The 21,316-nt window shown below is 46.6% G+C and overlaps 1 long non-coding RNA gene across 1 annotated transcript; it reads left to right on the top strand.

Moving 5' to 3' along the window:
* Window positions 1-4,702: 4,702 nt before the first annotated feature.
* LOC136354069 (uncharacterized) lies at window positions 4,703-6,546 on the top strand. Its single transcript, XR_010737800.1, has 3 exons — window positions 4,703-5,364; window positions 5,440-5,542; window positions 6,465-6,546. It is a non-coding gene; the product is annotated as an uncharacterized lncRNA (long non-coding RNA).
* The last annotated feature ends 14,770 nt before the right edge of the window (window positions 6,547-21,316 follow it).

The following is a 21,316-nucleotide window of genomic DNA, read 5'->3' as shown; positions in this document are numbered from 1 at the left end:
TTCAAAAATAATTCTTTATTGCGTCATAATTCAAATAAAATCTATATAAATGATTTAATCCAGTTTAATCTTTAAAAATTCATAACTAATTCATCCTAGCTCGGATTTAGTTGGTTCAAGTCTCTAAATTTTTCTAAAATTGAGATCTACATGTTAAAAATATCCACATGTATTGTTCATGCTTGTTTATATGCTGTTTTGGTGATTTTGCTCTTTTATGATTAGATTCCGACATTCCCGGAGAGTCCAATTTTGCAGGAGAAGACTTTAAAGAGTTCCAAGGCCAGCAAGGCAAGTCACACAGATCCCAAACAACCCTTTGAGCATGTTGATCCCGTTTAAAGCTATTGTTTCTATTCAACTATTGCATTTATTTTTGAATGTCACCGGGTGGGAATGACCTATTACCTTTGTTATAGCCTTTTGTTGTTGATTACCTATACTTTGTCTCTTGGTTAATAATTTGATTAGCTAGAACATTATATGGTTTTAGCTAAAGCAATTAGGATGCTTAGCCATGCTTAGAGACACTAGCTCATATGAATGGGATAATTAATGATTCACTATTACATAATGGTAGCTCATGATGGTTAATCAGGATAGGTTGATTAATTAAGATGCCAACTAAAACATGGTAATGGTGGGTTGTGAGCACATGGGTTTGATGGTCGTGCTCATGACAATTAAGGACCGGTTCACGATTTTCGGTTGTAAAACATTAACCGTGCCAACCACAAGCCAACGTGGGCAACGGCTTTACCTTTTGTATAGTGTGGTTCATTATAGGGCACCAGACTGTGAAGTGGCGGAGATAAGCCCACGGGGGTCGCTGGGGAGTCCATGCCTTGTTTTATATGGGGGTGATTATGATCCAAGAACGGTGCACTGCTTTGAATTGTGTTATGCGAAGGGTATTGTCACAATCTCTATTCGGGTACTTGTTAAGTATCGCGACGCATGGTTGACATGATGTTGAGGTTGTGTCTTGTGGGTACAGTGGTACACCTCTTGCCAGAGTAAAACTATTCGAATAGTCATGCCCGCGGTTATGGGCGGGTCGAACAATGTCTTTCGTGATTAGTTTCATACCTCTCTCCATAATAAATGATGTTGTAATTGGTAATAACTTGTTTAGCTCCTGGTTTGGAATGGTATATTCCTGGTTTGGAGATAGAACTGTGCAGCCGGGAATGGTTGTTCAGAATGGTTGGGCCTATGCAACGGGTATGTTGTATAGCGTTGGATTAATATTGTTTAATTAAATACTTTACTGTTTTTCTAAATTCCGAAGTATTTATTGAATGCCATTTATGCAAATGAGACTATATTATGCCATCCTTTGTTATCCCTTGCACTTGCATATTTGCTGCGTGGCTTGTTGAGTATGTCATATACTCACCTTGCAATCATTCATCAGAGGAGGAGTTCTACAGTGATGCCGAAGGTGTGGAGGATTAGGCGTAGCCCTGGTCAAGCTGCTTGTGGGATGGAGTCGCCTGCGCTCTTCATTTTATTTTCCGCTGCTTAGATCTTTATTGTTGAGAGGAACTATCTACCTCTGTAATGACTTTATATTCGCTTATTAATTAGATTAATAATTGCACTCTATTATCAATTTGTTATTGTGTGCCTCGGTTGATTCCTGGACGAGGGTTTACACACATGTAAGCGTTTGGAATTTTGGATAGAAATTCCGGGCGTGACAAACAGGCCCAAACCACCACCTGAACTAATCAGTTCCATTAAGCTAAACTAGGGTAAGACTAATCACAGTGAATCTGGTTGACCGCCCATAACCGCGGGCACGGCTATTCAAATAGTTTTACTCTGATCAGAGGTGTACAACTGTACCCACAAGACACAGCCCCATGTCACGTGCCCGTGCGCCGGTATGCCACCACGACGTACCGGAAAGAGGCCGTGACAGGACCCTTCGCATAAACCCCTGTAACTAAGCACACCACACCTCAGGTTTCACCCCCACTCCTCGCAAGGCAGCGGGCAATCCCCTCTCATGCCTAGGTGAATCCGGAAGCGACAAAGGCCATCGCAGGGCCATTCCCGCTCCATCATGCCCACCCTTGCCTGGATGCGTCAGCTTGACGAAAGCTACACTACAAGCCCAGCCGTTGCCCACGCTGGCTTGTGGTAAGTACGATAAGTTCTTCCAGGGCATCCCGCGAACCGGTCCTTAATTGCTATGGGTGCGACCATCAAAACCATACACCCACAGCCCACCATTTAATATATTTTAATTAACCAACACCGAAACGGTGGCACTAATCCAACATCAATACTAGGATCTTAAGTCTATGCATTAATGTAATTCCCTCAATGTGTACTAGTTGAACTAAGTATGGCTAAGCAATCCCTAATCCAACATCTAGTCATGTTACAACCCAGGCTAGCAAAGGAACAAGATACCAAATCATATGGCTGAGACAGTAGGTAGTTATCCCATAGTAACATTATAAAACAATGCAATATTAAAGGAAAACAATAGAGCATTTGCAATATGGGATCAATATGTTCAAGAGAAAAGCATGACTTGTCTTGCTCTGCGGCTGGAGGAACTTCGATGACTATTTCGAAGTACACCGGAGCGTCGGGAAAGCCTGAATCTATGCGACATACAATGCAAATAGGCTATAAGACTACTGAAACAGAGAACAAAACCATTTTTAATGGATTCTTTGTATTTTTCTTGATTTAGTGAGACTTGAATGGGCTTAAGCGGAGCACGGATGAATTATCTATGAATTTTAGAAGATTCACTATGTTTTTACTATAAAAAGAAAAGCCTTAATCAATTTATTGCGCAATTATTTACCCTGGTGACGTCAGCAAAAGGGGGAGGGCACCGACACGCGGGCCCCACATGTCATCAGCTCGGGGACGCCGGTCCACGGTGGACCGAGTCCACGGGACCGAGAGAAGGGAGCTGCCATGTGGGCGGCGGATGAGCGGCCCTGATCTACCCTCGGGTAGATCAGACGGCGGAGGCGGCGCGCGGCCGGGCGCGCGCAGGCGGGTTTAAGCCGTCCCGGCGGCCATGGCGCGAGGCGGCGACCGGCTGATGGCGGCGAGCGGCGACGACACAGCTAACCGGCGGCTAGTCGGCTAAGCGGCGGCGCTAGGCGGCGCGAGAGAGAGAGGGGAAAAGGGGGAGGCCTCACCGACGATGATCAATGACGATGAGTGGCGGAAAGCGACGGCGACGGCGGGACGGGCTTCGGGGAGACCGGCATGCGATGGAGGACAGCCCCCGGTGGCAGATTTCGATGGGGAAGGGGTGGACGGCGTGGCGCTTGAGGCGCCGAATGCGACGGCATCGTTGTCGCAGCTCGGCGTGGCGGCTAGGGGCGACCGGAGCGGCGGAGAGGAGGGGGCCGGCGCTATTGCAGTGGAGTGCACGGGGGAGCTTGGCGAGAACGGGAAAAGGTGGAGGAGGGGGTGGTGGTGCTTTACATAGGCGCGAGGGGACGAGACGTGGCGGGGAGGGGCGCGGATCGGTCGGCAACATGGGGGAGGTGGGGAGGAGAGAGAGGCAGGATTCAAAAATTGATTCCCGGCCATCTCGGCGCGGGCGCGCGAGCGGGAGAGGGGGCGGCGCTTGCGGGACGTGCGGGGCAAGTGCGGGGAGTGTGCGATGTGGCCTGGGAGGCGCAGGAGAGGCGGTCGGCGGTGGTTGCAGGCGCGGGCGGCGCCGGCCGGTGGTAGGGGACGGGCCCGATAGGTGGGCCCCACCTGTTGGTGACCCGAAGGGAGGAGGGGGCGCCGGGGCGGCTAGGCCGTAGCCTTGGGCCGGCCGAGCGTGGAGGCGCACGCGCGGGGAGGGGAAATGGGCCGATGGCCCAAGAAAGGAAAGGAGGGGAAAAAGAAAAGGAAAAAAGGAAAAGAGAATTTCCAGGGATTGCTTGTGCTCATTTTTAATTGGTTAAGATTATTTATAGAGATCTGAAAATTCGACTAAAAATCCTATTAGCATATTTTGACATGTAGAACTCAAGAAAAATTCCACATGCCAATTTCGGTTATTAATTGTGTATCGTACCAGGAATTATTTGAAGCTAAAAAAAATGAAGAAAACTTAGCAAAAATTTGATTTTGATCTTGTCCTTGTCATTTGAAGTTAATTTTGGTGTTCTTGGATTTTCCATGCATCTCATAATTCATTTGCATGCAATAAATATGAACAAAAAAAAGAATTAAAATAAGTATTAGACACTGAAATAACCTTCCATAAATCTCACAAGTTTTGCATCTGAATTAAAAGGATGAAAACATCCAAAATTTGGTTCAAGTAAAAAAAAAACAGTGAACTTGTTCGAATTTTCAAAAATAAACTGCACTTGAGAAAAATCCCAAAAATTTACCAAGTGGAGGTCTTGACCAGACTAACCTCCAAAAATTTTTGCACAAGCTTTTGAGCACAGTAGCATATCCAAAAAAAAAATTAATCAAACTCTGAGCCTTCTTGGAAATTCCAAGAGAAAAATCCCGTAACATCATCCCTTCTCCCGTTATCTCTCTGATCAGTGGGCCTAAGAACCATTGGCCCCACCTGCCAGCCACCATCCCCATATCCCTGCTCTCTGTCTTTCTCCCTTCTCTCCTTCTATTCCTTTCAGGCAATTCATCGAGCACCTAGCGTGCGAGATCGAGGTCATGGTTTCCAAGCCGACCAAGCAACCTCTGCCCGCGTTTTCCGCTGGCAAAGCTGAGGCAAGGCTGGTGCACCCCTGCCCGAGGCCCTGCAGCTGCCTTCGCCGCGTCCCTCGCCGGCTCGCCCAACCCGGAGCTGCCGCTCTCTTGCTCTCCCTCTCTCTCTCTGCCTGAGCAACGACGCGACGCGACCCTGCGCCACCCTCTGCCCGCGAATCCCGCTGTGCCAAGGCCGCACAAAGCCGACGCCGTCCCTGCCGATTCCCTGCCGCGCCCAGGCGCCGACCACCGCAGCCGCCGTGGCCAATCCAACGCCGCCGCCCCCTGCCAAAGCCGACGCCCGAAGCGACAAGGCGAGACCGACTGCCCCTGGCTCCCTCTGACTAACCCTGCACCCCCTCTGCAATCCCTGCGCAAAGCCGACGCCTGCTGCAAGCCGTGTTCCCCGCCGACCACCGCCTGCGCGCGCGAGAGACGCCGAGCACTTCGCGACAATACCCCGCGCTTGCCTCTCGCTCCTCCCTCGCCTATAAATCGAACCCTCGCGCCAGCTAACTCTCCACACCACTCTCAACCTCCACACCCAAAGGCGAAGACCGAAACCCTCTGATTCGCCGGGAACGCCCGCGCCATCGTCACGCCCCGCGTCGGCCGAACAGGGCGCGACCGCCAACCCGCACCCGTCAAGTCGCTGCCTCGGTGAGTCTCGAACCAAACCCTTGCGCCAACATGCTCCTGAGAACCCCATGAACCTATTTCCTCAAGTTAATTTAGGACCTCTTCGCCGGAGATCTGCCGCCACCATTGCCGTCGCCGACCGCCTAGGGAGCTCGTGGCCACGCCACATCGGACCGCCTCTACCCAAATAGAGCACGGGGTAAGCTTCCTCATAGTCCAAAGGTGCTCCTCCATCCTTTAATCGAGTCATCGTTCGCCGTACCACGCGAGCCGTCGCAGTCCCCAACCTACCGCCGACACCGGCCATGGCGCCCGCCGTCTCCAACCTCCCCGGGCCGCGCCGCCGCATCTAGGGTGAGCGCGAGGACCCCCTCTAGTCGCCCCTGCCTCTGCCCTAGCCAGCCCCGCCGCCGGTCGCCGCCGGCGAGACCATCCGGAGCCGCCCTCGCGCTCCCCTCTCTCTGGTGCGAACGGAGGAAGAGGACAGGACCTAAAAGTAAATAGTATAAACTCTAGGGTATCTGATACAAAGCGCCATTAGACTTACAAGTGGGACCCAGGACTTATATATAAATAATAAAAGTATAGGGTTGGAGCTATAAATCTACGAGACACTTACATGTGGACCCTACTGCTTTAAGTGGATGCGCACTACCGAGATACGTTTTCCGTGTAGGAAAGTGTACTCTAGACAGTACGCTTCAGCCTTTTGTAAAGAGAAAATAATAAATCTAAGAAAATGATTTCGGTTATTTATTTATGCACTATAAAATGCTGAAATTTTGTAAAATCATAGAAAATCCAATTTAACTCCGATTGAGGTGAACCAAATTTTGTTAGGTTCATAATAATGTTGTCTTTAATACTGTACACTCAAATTGTCACCACTGTTGTGAAAATTTTCACTAATTTAAATTTGAATAGTAAACTTCGTATTTACCGTACTTTAAATATTAGAAACACGATAACTTGCACATACAACATCGGATTTAGGCGATTCTTTCTCCGAAATTTATATTAAATCACTCTCTTTACACTGAACATGTTCATGCACCATGCATCATATTTTATCTTGGAGTTTTATTGGATGTTCATTTGAATGTACGTTTAAATTTAATTAGAGGGCGAATCAATTGTTGCCGTTGGTGAGAGTGTGCAGGACCAAGAGTTATTTGAGGAACCAACTGAGCAAGGCAAGTCCTATTCAATTCCTCCTTCGATCATGTTGAATCCTATATTTTCGCAAGTGCTTTACTATTTTATAAATTGCATGCGATGTTTTATAAAAATGGGGTATTGGTAGAAATGACCTAATTGCTGCATTACCTACCTTGATATATTGATTATCATTACTGTTGAAGCCCTAGGCTGAGTATATATGTGTGATGTACAAGCACATTGTGGGTATATTTGAGCTACTACTATAGCTACTTGCTTAGGCATGCTTAGAAAATATGACATGATAATCATTCTTTACAAATGGGATATTTTTACACAAGAGTTATTCTGTTGTTTATGACAATTGGAAACTGAAAATAATGATTTTAGACTTGGGCGGCAAGTGGTGTGCATATGGTGGTAGTTGCACACCGATAAGGGGAGTGTACGCCCGAGTCGATTAAGGACTGAACTATGTGTCACCAACTAAGATTACCGTGCAACCACATGTGTCGTATATGGGGCGACCTTGGCTTGTTAAGTTGTTTACTGTTTAGCCTTGCATTGGGAGGCCGTTGTAGTAGGGACTAGTCTGAGCGATGGTTCATAGGAGCTACCCATGTGACCCTCTATGGGAACGGTTGTGTTCGCCATATGGCATGGGCGTCTGAGCATATCCAATATAACGGATAGTGCCTCGTTGAGGGAACGGATGTGTTCGCCTCACGGCGTTAGGATTAGGATGGGGCCTACCTTTCCTAGCGGCATTGGTTCATGGCCAATGTGGAGAAACACTCTCCGTGCTCATGCAAGGCTAGACTTTAAGCAATGTAACAACTTCGTTGTGACCTCTAGTCCACATTCCATGTGTAGAGTGTGGGGTACCGACAGGTACCAAAACAACTAGAGTGTAGCCTTTTGGCTTCTATCACATCATGTGGATAAAGTTGTACAAACTCTGCAGAGTCTAAAACTAATCGATTAGCCGTGCTTACGGACATGAGCAACTTGGTGAAATGATGCAAGTATAGTGTTGATGATTTACTAAAATGGTTTGTGAAATGGGTATGGTGAATAATGGTGATGATTTTGCCCGGTGTGGGCTGATAATAAAATGATTACTTGTTGCCGTGGGTGGCACAAGGTTGGTACTATGATGATACTTATATTACTATTATTATGGCTTACTCTTTTATTTAAAAATCCCGTTTCTATCTATTATTATCTACTATTGTGAAACAAAATTTGCTTTATGCTAAAAATGAGCCACAAATATAGCCATCCTTGATCTCAGCTTGCAATAGTCCTAGGTTTCCCAAGGTTTGGGTAGGACTTGCCAATACCTAGTGTATTGACCCACCTCTTGTTGTTGTTTTTAGTCTTGTTTGTAGGAAGCGGGTGTTACCGGAGTTTCTAAGCATGGTTCTTTCTAGGGTGAGTCCTAGTTAGTTGCCTGTGTGGTTTGGTAGATGGGCATACTGAAGAACTTATGTATCTTTATCTTTTCCGTTGCGTTTAAACTCTTTTATTTGGCCGGTTGGCCTAACTACTATGTAAGACCTTTGCACCGCTAAGCTATGATAACCACTTTATCTATTTATATGCCAAGTATGTTGTATGGATGTGATATCAATGTTGTGGATGCGTGTGCTACCCACTGATCATGGGACTAGTACAGTGTACGCTCCAGGTATTCGGGAATTCCATCCCCGGGTGCCGACAAATTGCATTTATTAAATTAGGGTTTCTCTCTTGCCATTACACAAATAATTTCTTGAGATGATTTATTAAATTAATTTAGGCTTGGGAGAAGAACTTCAGGGTGTGACACGTATCCTGCATCGGCACATCAGAGGATGATCGATCACTTGACTCGTCTTGTTGACGGCTGGATTGAGAGCCGGATCCCATGAACAAGCGAGAGAGCCGTCTCTTCATGACTGCAAAAAGAGCAAGCGCACAAGGCAAAAACTCGAGCGGGGGTTAACGCAAGAAAATCTACCCGCCGATTAGCCTTGCACCAATGGCCACTTGTATATGCAAATGCAAAAGATGGTTTCTAAATATGAGGCTAGTTTGCACGAGTTTGGAATGAACATGAGAGCAAAATAGAAATTGAGAAGGAGTGAAAATGAGTTGAATTTGGGATAAACTCCTTCAACCAGCCAACCTATTCTTATAGTGCACCTCCAACGGCTATATTCCTCTATCATCATATTCGCCAAAGATATGAAAAATAGCATTGGTTAGACATGGCAAATCAGACTTAGCAAATAATTTCTCCTTCAAATTATCAAGCTCACAAAAATTATCAAACTGAATATAGCCCAAAGTATTTAAAAAAGATGTCAATTCATGCTCCTCTACTTCATTAGCAATGTGAACAACATGCCTAAAATCAGCGCAATAAGAATTAACAGTAGGAATAGCATGTTCATTCATTAATTGTGGCATGGATATAAGTGAAGCATTATCACACAACTCTTCTTTATCACAAGGAACAACAAGTAAATCAACTTGTGACAAAGGCATTTCAACAATTGGTTCCACTAATGGTTGCTCTGCAATAGCATGAAAAGTGGACATATTCAATTCATTAATGGCACACCCACCTTGATTAATTGCAGCACCATGTAGATTACCTATGATTCTCTCTTTTGATGATGGAGGTGCATCAAATTTGAGTGTAAACAATGGAAGCGACGGCTCTTTCATGTCTCTCTCCTCTTTTTCGTGATTATGCACTTTCTGCAAATGGTTAGTAATAGGAGGCAAAATCATAGCGTGTTTCTTTTTCATGTCCTTCTCTATTTTACTTTCAGCATTGCAAGCAAGTTTTAACAAATGAGAAAGAGAACTATATCTTTGACAAGCAAGCATGTCCTGAATTTCTTTGTTAAGCCCACATAAAAACCTTAATTATGTTGCTTCTTCGCATTCATCTAAACCACAACATAATAAACAAGCATGCATATCATTATAGTATGAAGTAATAGTTTTAGCATCTTGTTTTAAACATTGTAGTTTTTTGAATAGAATGTCAGCGTAATACATAGGAATATAAACATCTCTCATATATCGTTTCATGTCTTTCCAAGATTGTGGTATTTTATTATGCCTACAAAGATGTCTCCAATCATTAGAAACTTGATTAATTAAAACACTAGAGGCACACATAATAACACTAGAGGCACACATAATCTTTTGTTTCTCAGATAAACCATGCTTTTTAAATTCCCTGTCAATAGCTAGCTCCCAATTAATATAAGCATGACGATCATAATTTCCTTTGAAATAAGGTAGTGCAGATTTGATCTTAGTTAGAACATCATCACGTACCTTATTAGTATCATGTTGATCACTCCTCATGTCTTGACAAAGATGTCGATGTTGAGCTAGCTCATTTCCAATGGTCTTGCATATCCCTGCCATTGTTAGTAGAAAACAAGAAACATACACAAAAATATGCACGTTCCTATTAACTACTAGGTAGTGGTAGCTCAAATATCACACACTCAAAGCTTTTACCGAGCTCTTACAAGTTCTTACCAATGCAAGCGGAATGGTAACATACACCGACTCAACCAAGCACCCCAATGGAGGTTGGATGTATCGATGTCTTCGCAAACCTTGTTGTATGGCTGCAATCAAATATGTGGAGTTCTGGGTACGCTTAAATATGTAGCAAAGGAATAGAAAATGCTCAAATCAGAGAATGCAAAGTTGAATAATCATTCAAAGTCAAGTATCGTGCTGGTCCCGACAGCAACAAAGACACGACGGCGGCAGAGACAGTGGTACTAAACGTGACCAGAACTCGAAACTCTAAACGGACTAAACGCTAAGACCAGCAACATGACTAGACGATGCAACGCAAACTCAACAAAGCAAAAACTGAAAAGAACAATGCAATGGCACAATATGGCTAGGTAAATGATACTAACTTTTTTTGTCTGGCTATTTTCCGGTTATAGGCAGATAAAAACTCACTGAGCAACAAAAGCTTTGATACCACCTGATGAACCCTGAATTCCACTCGACACTCAAGGCTGTTGTTGGCCGATCTTTCGGTGAGTTGAGATAACTACGATTTGGGAGAAACGTTGATGATCCGACTACAATCGTACAAGACGTTGCGTTGCACCTTAGCGATCGATACACCTCTCCGTGGGTAGTTGATTTTGCCGGTGCAGATCAACCCTATTCCTGCAAGCAAATCGAAGAAACAAGCAAGAACAAGATAAAAGCAATCTGATATTGCAAATAGGAATTGAATACAAATGATAAGTTGGTGTTCCGAAGAACAAGCAGATGGACGGTCTAGCCGACACGCGTGCTGCAAGGAAGTAGCAATGGAAAAACTTTAATCTAATAAAACCCGAGAAACCCTGAAGGGGTACCTATCTATTTATAGGGGTGGGAGGATGACCATGGGGTGCCAAGGGTCGTTCTCCACCTGGATGGGATGCACCCTTACATGGGCCCCACCTGGGCTGGGGTCCTAAACAAAGTTACAAGCCCAGAGGCCCAAGACAAGTGACACAACACCTTGTTTATGTGATTGCGGCCAAACTACATGGAATTTGGTGATGAGGCTAGATCCGTTGGAAAGAGGGCTCCGAGATATTTCCATCAAGTACTCGCGGACCGAAAACGGAGGTCGTATGCAGATTCGGCGACCGTTTGAAGTCAGCAGTGTAGCAGTTGGCCGAATCGGATTCCAACACTTGGAGGACTTGATCTTGATATCTTCTGGTTCATCCATGATGTGAGCTATGGTTGTATCCATAGTAGCCATGGTCACTGTCACGCCTAGAAATTCCCGAATAGAATTCCAAGCAGAATGTGCATTCAGATCCACGTCAATGTTGACATTCAGATCCACGTCTTACAAACATCATAAAAGTCTTACATAAATGCAGCGGAAAACGAAAGACAACAGGAGCTAAGCCTTGACTAGATCTGCAGCGGGAACACCACTCCACAGGCATCCTCGACGGCACGGACGAAGCCTACTCCTCGGAGAAACCTTCATCTGACACATACTCGTGCTCTGGGGTTGGGAAAAATAGAGCAAGACTGAGTACTACCCACTGTACTCAGAAGTCATACCGGAATAGGGGTATGATGCAGGGAATTATCAAAGAAGAGCTAGAGTGGTTCATTTGCATAAAGCGAGCATTTATAAACAGAAGTTTAAAGAAGAAAACAGTCGTAATAATTAATTAATATTAATCATCCACTGTCCAACGCTATACCACGTTGCGACAGGCCCAACCATCCACCTATACTATCAAATTTCAAAAGACTAAACTAGGGTGAGACTAATCACGGTGAATCTGGTTGACCGCCCATAACCGCGGGCACGGCTATTCGAATAGTTTTACTCTGATCAGAGGTGTACAACTGTACCCACAAGACACAGCCCCACGACACGTTTCCGTGCGCCGACATGCCACCACGACATACCGGAAAGAGGCCATGACAGGACCCTTCGCATAACCCCCTCTAACCAAGCACATCATACCTCAGGTTTCACCCCCACTCCTCGCAAGGCAGCGGGCAGTCCCCTCTCGTGCCTAGGTGAATCCGGAAGCCGTATAGGCCGTCGCAGGGCCCATCCAAACCCCATCACGCCCACCCTTGCCTGGATGCGTCGGCTAGAGGAAAGCTACACTACAAGCCCAGCCGTTGCCCACGCTGGCTTGTGGTAAGTACGATAAGTTCTTCCAGGGCATCCCGCGAACCGGTCCTTAACTGCCATGGGTGCGACCATCAAAACCATGCACCCACAGCCCACCATGTGATTTATTTTAATTAACCAACACCAAAGCGGTGGCACTAATCCAACAATACCATTAGAACCAGCAGTCTAAACATTAATAGAATTTTCCCCATTGTGCACTAGTTGAACTAAGCATGGCTAAGCAATCCCTAGTCCAATCTCTAGTCATGTTATAACCCCAAGGTTACAAAGGGACATGGTACAACAATAGCATGGCTATGACAATAGGTAAACATCCCATAGTAACATTATAAAACAATGCAATATTTGAAGAAAAACAATAGAGCATTTGCAATATAGGATCAACATGTTCAAGTGACAAGCATGACTTGCCTTGCTCTGCTGCTGGAGGAACCTCGGCGACTATTTCGAAGTACACCGGAGTGTCGGAGGAACCGGAATCTAGCGACATACAAAGCAAACATTGCAAACAGGCTATAAGACTACTGAAACAGGGAACAAAACTATTTTTAATGGATTCTACACATTTTTCTTGATTTACTGAGACTTGAATGGGCTTAAACGGAGCTCGGATGAATTAGTTATGAATTTTAGAAGATTCACTGTGTTTATTACTATAAAAGAAAAACCTTAAATCATTTATTGCGCAATAAATCCCAGGGCTGACGTCATCAAGGCGGGGCGCGGCGCCGGCAAGCGGGCCCCACCGGTCAGCGGCTCGGGAGAGGGAGGAAGGGGCGCCGGCAAGCGGGACCCACCGGTCAGCGACTCAAGGGGGAGGGCGGTTCACCGTGGACCGGGACCACGCGGGTGGTCCACCGCCAGTCCACGGAACCGACGGCCCAGATCGCCCTCGGGGTCGATCGGACGGGCGGCGGCGACCCGGCTCGGCTCAAGGCCGGCCAAGCGGCCAAGGCGACGGCGACGGCGCGCGCACGCGCGTTGCCGGCGACGGCAACCGACGGCGGCGCAAAGGCGGCGCCGATGGGCGGTGGTGCTAAAGCGACGGCTAACGGGCGGCGGCGCTAAAGCGGCGGCTAGGAGGGAGAGGGAGGGGAATAGAAGGGAGAGGGCGCCTCACCGAGGGTGGCCGGCGCGGAGGAAGACGACGGCGAATGGCGACGGCGAGCCACGGGAGGACGACGGCCACCGGCGGACGGGATTCGGGGTGCCCTAAAGAAGGAGACGAGAGAGATTAGAGGGAGGGAGATGAACCACGGCGACCGGTATCCATGGCCGAAAGCGGCGGTAGCGGTTGAACTCACCGGAGCGTGAGGGGATGCGAATTCCGGCGACGAAACTCGACGGGGAAGGGGCGGCCGGGGTGGAGCTTAGCCTCGCGAACCCGACGGCGGCGACGGCGCGGTGCGGCGGCGACCCTAGCGGCGGCTAGCGGCGGCCGGAGTAGCGAAAACGGCGGCGGCGGGTGGTTGCACGGCGCAGGAGCGATGGGGAGCTCGGGAGAGTTCGGCGAAATGGGGAAAAAGCAAGAGGGAGTGACGGGGAAGCTTAAATAGGGGAGGGGAGGGCCGGACGTGGCCGGGAGAGGCGGGATTTCGCCGGCCAACGTGGGGAGTGAGGAAGGAGAGAGAGGCGGGATTCGAAAATCGAATCCCGGCCATCTCGGGCGCGGGCGCGGGCGGGAGAGAGAGGGGAGTGGGCGTGGGAGATGCGGCGCACGCGCGGACGTGGCTGACGTGGCCCGGAGAAGGCGGAGGCGTTTGCGGCGGTTGCGGGCGCGGCTGGAGGAAGGGGACGGGTCCGACAGGTGGGGCCCACCTGTCGGCGTCCCGGGGAGAGAGGGAGGGGCGGCTTGGCTGGGTCTCGGCCTGCGGTCGGCCCAGTAGGGAGGAGGGAGAGAAAAGGAGAGAATGGGCCGGCGGCCCATCCGAAAAAGGGAGGGACAAAGAAAAAGAAAAAGGAGAAAAGGATTTTCCTGGAATTAGAATATTGCTTGCCCAATTTTAATTGGTTAAAATTATTTCTAGGGCTCTGAAAATTCCACTAAAAATCCTGTTAGTGAATTTCGACATGTAGAACTCAAGAAAAAATTCCACATGTCAGATTCGATTATTATTTGCATTGATTTAAAAGGGTTTACTCTTGCTTTGCACCGGTTTTTTTCTTAGGGTCGCTTATAAATTAAATTTTTGGCTTGGGAGGAGAACTTCGGGGTGTGACAGTCACATCAAGAGATCCCACATAATGCTCGCTGGCGGGAGATGTGGCCTTCTCCTTGTCTTCAAAAAGTCATCGTGCTCGCTTTAGTAGACCCAATTCTCCTGTCGTCGGCCTCTGCGCTTGGGAAACACCCCGTACTTTAGTCGGAGTTTTGTAGCGTGGCGAGACTGGGCGAGCGGCCAAACAGGGGGTTGATCGAGGCCGACCAGGGTTCGGCCGACCTAGGTTCGGCTAAACTAGGAGCAGCGCCGATCGGCCGCATACTCATGGAGTCCACCGCGATGGTGTCCAGGGGGTCTATGAAGATCGCATTTGCCTCTTCCATCGCCCAGTTTTCTCCCGAAACCAATTGATTCGCCGGAGAGGGCTCTCCATTGAGATCAAATGCGTTTCAGCATGTAGCACCATACGGAATCAAGGATTTCCCAGCCATTGAAGATCTTGGGTATGGACTGGACTTATGGATTCGAGCTAAAGAGAGTAGTGGCTTGAATGGATAAGGTGGAGTGGACAGGGAGATGAACAAGAGAGAGATTTTAATGAACTGGGTCGATCCAACGAGCTACCGCACGAATGATTCAGTTTCTACTGTTGACAGAGTAGGCAGATCGAGTGTTCAAATTTTGGGGGCGATTGGGCGCTGTCCTAGTTCGGCCGAACCCTGGTGGGCCCGGTCAGTGTCACGCCTAGAAATTCGCTAACCCGAATTTCAAGCAGAATGTGTATTAAAATCTCTGTCCAGGACCAGCCAGAGTACACAAACGACAAATTGATACAGAGATCCACATCATACAAAAATAATAAATAATTCTTACAAACGCAGTGGAAATAAGCAAATAAACTAAACTCTGATCTTCACGACAAAGTGTAGCTTCCTCCATAAACTTGCCTAAAAAGAAGAAAAATAAGTGTTTCATGCATAGAAAGTGGTTTCAACTTTATATCCATCTGTTGTATATTCAGACAAAACTTGAAGGAGAATAAATATTCCACATTGGTTCCAAATAATTACATCATTTTCATGAGAAAGCAACAATTGCTTTTGTTCCCCATAACGCATTGGGCTAGCAGTATTTCCCAACTATTATGAATGATTTGTGTAAACAAAAATTAGCAATAAAACACATGGGACACTATTCAAATATCAGTATGTCCACTATCATTGTCAGTAAGTTCCAAACATTATCAATGGATTGTAGTTCCTACATTATAAGAACTACCTCATCCAATATCCTACTATCCCAACTAGCTGTAAATAACTGAAAGCCTACCTGACCATTTGAAATGAAATATTTGATAGTTTTGGAACACAGGTAGTTGCTCAAATAATATATAGGGAGTGTTTAGATCCAGGGGTGTAAAGTTTTGGCATATCACATTGCGTATTATATAGGGTGTCGCATGGGGTGTTCGGGCACTAGCAAAAAAACTAATTACAGAATCCGTCAGCAAACCACGAAACAAATATATTAAGCCTAATTAATGCGTCATTAGCAAATGTTTACTTTAGCACCACATTGTCAAATAATGGAGCAATCAAGCTTAAAAGATTCGTCTCGCAAATTAGTCGCAATCTGTGCAATTAGTTATTTTTTTAGCCTATATTTAATGCTTCATACAGGTGTTTAAACGTTCGATGTGACAGGGTGAAAAATTTTGGGGTGGGATCTAAACAGGGCCATAGTCTTCAATATGAAATGTCACATTTTAGCAATATGACTATGCTTGTAGCATGTTAAGCATATTTCTGTTATCAATAACTATTTCAATTGTAAACAAAAACTATAACAGTAGTATATGTTTTTCTTTATTGCCTGAATTCACACACCTCAGATGAGATATCATACTTCCCAAAAATGCATTAGTGCTCGTAAAGAGAGAACCTAGCTAGTATTTCTTAGTATACCTCTAGCTAAGAAGAGGAACCAAATTAGGGGACAAAGACTTTATCATGCACCTCATATGACAATCTTTGTTAAAATTCCAGTTCTAAATAGGTTACAATGACTTCATATGATGTTCAAACAACGTAATTGATTCGTATCGAGGCAAAACAGAACTTACATAGACATGTTCCACTTCATATGCACTGGGAGGGATACTTGCATTTAGAGAAGCTTAATAAGCACTGATAAATAAACAACGAACAGTAGGACATTTATAGTATGGTCTAAAAGGCTTTGAGCTAGATCAGCACTATTATGTTTCTTGTGTACATAATATGAACTGAATCAGCCCAAAAAGAACTTTACCTTAGCAACCAAAGAGAATCATTGCATACATTTCAAAGGTATCCTAAGCTTGATATAATGAACGAAAGCCCCAACTGCGAGCAAAGAACCATACGGGGCATCCTTGTTGCCTCTGCGAAAGAAGGGTTGTCAATCGGGAGGAAGCCTTTGGCATAAGAGAGGAGGTAAGAGCTAGAGGAGAGATTGGAGGTACCAGAGGAAGTGACGGCACGAGCACGACCTTGCTAGTGTCGAGCCCACCGTTTGGCTGCAGAATCGCATGCAAGGGACGCAATGAAGACCAAGGAGATGCCAACTCGTCATCTAGTCGTTAGGGTAGGCACGAGATCAACGGGTGTATGGAGAAGCCGAGGGAGCGTGGGCACGAACGCGTGCTAGGCAGGACATCCTCGACGCTGGAGCCCAGAGCGAGGGCAGTCGGATCCATCGGTGGGGAGGCCTAGACCATCGCCGCACCTCACCGAGCGGAATGGAGAGCGTAAAGGAGAGGGAAGCGGTGGCCACATGGAGATGAAAGGGAAGAAGAGGGCGGTGACGGCTAGCATACCTCTCATTCGGGTGGCTGGATCTTCCGGCACGGCAACGACGGTGTCGAAACAAGATTTCAGCAATACTAAAAGGGGGTGGCTATCAAGCTAGAAAAGTTGATGGGTTGAAAGACAAGGAATTTTATACAGGTTCAGGCCTTCTTAATCAAGAAGTAATACCCTACTCCTGTCCGGGGATTGATCCGCCGAGTATATTATTGATCGTATGATCTGGGAGAAAATCGTGCCCCTAGAGGCACCCGGACCCCTCCTTATATAGGGGAAGTGGTCCGTATTACAAAACACAATCCATATCCCTAACGGAATAGGTAGTTACAGATAAGATACAATCGTAACCGACTAGGATCACGCGCATTTCCTTGACGTACAAGTTTGGAATTTAACCCGAGTCCCTTTAAAGATATTCTATCTACACATGGCACCCCATACCTAGTCGGACTATACATGCCGTGTAGGTATGGGGTATCCATAATCTCCATAGTAGCCCCTGAGACCTTTACAGTCGATGAAATAGTCTTCTCTCGTAATCCAAAAGGATAATGCGAGTGCTCCAACTTCTTCTGCTTTGGCCTCCCGAGTACTAAGATCAAAGACTGTGAAGGGCTAGAAATAGAAACAATCAGGTGCATCAATTAGATGCACCTAATTAGGTGTAGCCTCCGACTATGTGATTAGTTAAAAACTAAGCATATAGCCAAGGTGCAAATAACATCCAACCGAGTGGTTTTACAACCGGATCATCCATGGTATCACACAGCCAAGCATATGCGACGTTTAATAAAACATCCAGCCGACTGCTTTAGCTTTGATACACCAGAAAAGGAGATATAAAAAGTCCCGAGTGAGAAACACTCTAAAGGTTTATAAATCAACACATATGATAAGAATCCTAGTAAAAACTCTCGAAAAAGATCCATCAAATGTGGTATAAATCATGACAATAGGTGAATCTAAATTGCCTAAGCTATGACTCACACCATATCAAAATAAGCATATAACATGCCAAGAGAATGACCATTCAAAAACCAGTCATCTCAACAAAACCCGAACAGCTTTTGCAGCCTAAAAAGGCTTACAAAATTAGTATAACACTTTTCCGTTGGGCACCTTTTTATTTGCATCGTAGTAATTCCAAAGAATTATCTAACTACGTCAAAAAGGATTTTAACAGCATTGGGCTATACTGTTGTGAGCAAGTGTTGCCGAAGCAAAATGCCTAAGTCCCTAAGGATCACAACTTAGACACGACGAGATAGCAAAATTGGGCTGAAGTACTGTTTAGGCCTAGGCCCATTAGTACTCCCGATACCCTAATGAAATAACACCGAAAGCAAAGCGTCGGTTCGTCTTCCCCGCCGAAACTCTTGCCACTTTCCCAATTCTCTGCTACGGTGTGAAACCGCGCCCGCGAAGCTAGGGTTCACAGATTCGCTCCAATCCATCCTCCAAAACTCCACAAGAATCTCCCACGCAACCACCGCATCAATCTCCCATCCATTCCCAGCCACATTTCGAACCAAATCACATCATCCAGTTCGCATCCATGGCGGAAGAGAGAGAAAGCTTTGAGAGTCAGTGGGCGCCCTCCGATGTAACGGAGGAAAACCTGAAGGAGATGGTGGCGCACGGCGTTCTTCCGGCAAAGGAGATCATCGGGTGGCGTCCAGCATGCGGTGAAACATTTCCGACCCCCGACACACACGAGGTGGTGCTGTTCTCCCATTTCTTCTACGGCGGGTTTTCTGTTCCAACCTCAAGTTTCTTTCGGGCGATTTTGGATTTCTATGGGATCAGTTTGCATCACCTAAACCCCAACTCCATAGTCCACATCGCCAATTTCATCCACGCTTGCGAGGCTTTTCTGGGGATTAGGCCACATTTTGCTCTATTTCGCCGCATCTTCTTCCTCAAGCCCCAGCCAAATAAGAGCAAACCGTGCGTAGTTGGGGGAGCCGGATTTCAACTGAGGGGGACCTTGAGCCAAAAATACTTCTCCATGCCCTTCAAGACCTCGAACAAAGGTTGGCACGCGAACTGGTTCTATGTGCAAAACCCCAAGCCAGCGCTTCCCGGATACTCCTGTCTGCCTCCAGTATATCGCGATACCTGGAACTCACTTTCTATGGGAGAAGAGGCTGCCCAAGCGCTTGACTTATTGGATCGCATGCTGAAGCTTAAAGAACAGGGTCTGCAAGGAGAGCAAATCACCCGGCACTTTATCAAGAGCCGGCTGGCGCCAATCAAGGAGAGATCCCGCACAGCTTTTGAGTTTGATGGCAAGCATGACCCCAACCGAGAGAACCCAGAGTCTCTTGAGTTCAAAATTATGTAGGAGAGAATGTACAAAATCTTCTCGAATGCCATTGTGGTCAGCTATTCACACTTATTGCTAGTCGTGCCATACAATACGTTCAACCCTCCTCCACCGGTATGTATTATACACCTTAGCCTTTCTCAAAGCATGCTTTTATCTTCTGTAAGGTCGACTGAAAACTTGGAATACCATGCACAGGAATTCGCTTTGATGAAATCCGATACTCCAATTGCTCAACGCCGCTCACCTCGCCGGCACACTGGCCAAGCCAGTGGAGGGCCGAAGATCCAGTCGGACGTCCAACCCAACACCTCGAGGTCAACTAACCAGTCAGATTCTCGTAAGAGGAAGTTGGTTTCAAGTGACGATGAAGGTGATGACGCGGAAAAGACGGACAACAAAGGGGTGATTGGGAAACAGCCAAAGCAAGCCAATCCGAAGAAGAAAACGTCCAGTCGTCCCATGCCAAAAATAAGGAAGTCATCCAGGTATGTGTCATCTAGCAATTTCCCCTGTTTCGCTAGTCACTCACTATTGAAGCAAAGCTGATAGCATGTCTCAAATTTGTAGGAAACCATCTGACATAGATCCCTCTGGAAAAGACCCCATGCCGACTGGCACAGAGACTAGTCCTTCAGCAGAAACTGGGCCAACTGCTGAAGACCGCCCAGGTAATAATCAACCGGCAACCGGCAATATAGATACTAGCAACGAGCCCCCGACTGGAAACCAGTCAGCCGAAGCTGAAGTCGGTGCTGATCAAGAGCCCCCGACTGGAAACCAGTTGGGTACAGAACAAAATAGAGATATCCCAGAAGTGGAAGCTCAAGCCAACAGCCCTCCCAAGACGGACGCTGCTGCTGACCCTGGAACTAACTCTCCTGTTAGGGTGCAAGGACCTGCTCGTCCCCGACCGGAAATTATAATGGGTAAACAAGTCCTCCAAATCTGTCTTGATCCGACAAACTTTCTTCAATTGCTTCACCATTATTCATGAATATATAAGGGCCAATGATCGGTAATGAAGAAGAGGTCCTCCAGATACGATCAGGTGAAGATTCTCGCCCACCCATATTAGTCAAGTGGTGGGATGATGAAATGCAACCACAGGGAATCGTGATAAATAAACAAAAGGAAGACGAGGAAGTATGTCTGCTGAAAAAGACACTCGGCCAATCTACTCATCTTGTAAATGTAACTCTCCCTATACGCAGCCTCAATCATCCTGTCGGCCACTTTACTTGAACAAAGATAAATTTGCGGTGCAGAGAATCCATCTTAGGAATGAGGCGAAGACCGCAACCCTCGAAAAATTAGTTCCCCACCTTGGAACCCTTGAAGCAACCAGAGACCAGCTGCGTGAAGCCAAAGAGCTTGCCAGGAAGACTGAGCATGACCTCAGAGATCGGACTGCCGAGCTTCAAGACTCCAACTTTGAGCTGAGCGGTTCATTAAAAGGTAAATCTCATCCTTATCTGACTTGTTTCGTACCGCTATCCATGTGCAACTAACCAATGAGAAGCAATACAGTGCAAGCTGCCAAGATATCCGAGCTGGAAAGGCGAATCAAGGCTCTAGAAAAAAATAAGGGCGAACTAACGAAGCAGAGGGACTCAGCTCTAAAAGATGTCGAAGATACTTGTAGCTGGAACATCAAAAAACCACTCTTATCTTCATGCCCACTCGTTGATGTGAATCTACTTGTGCAGATCGCAAAATCAAATCCCAAGCTCAGTTCGACGTCTTGCTTAACAAAATCAAGAGGCTTGAGGGA

This window comes from Oryza sativa, chromosome 11 (assembly GCF_034140825.1).
Source record: "Oryza sativa Japonica Group chromosome 11, ASM3414082v1".
Classification (NCBI taxonomy): domain Eukaryota; kingdom Viridiplantae; phylum Streptophyta; class Magnoliopsida; order Poales; family Poaceae; genus Oryza; species Oryza sativa.
The sequence above is the reverse complement of the archived record's forward strand: the minus strand, read 5'-3'. Positions and strand labels throughout refer to the sequence as shown.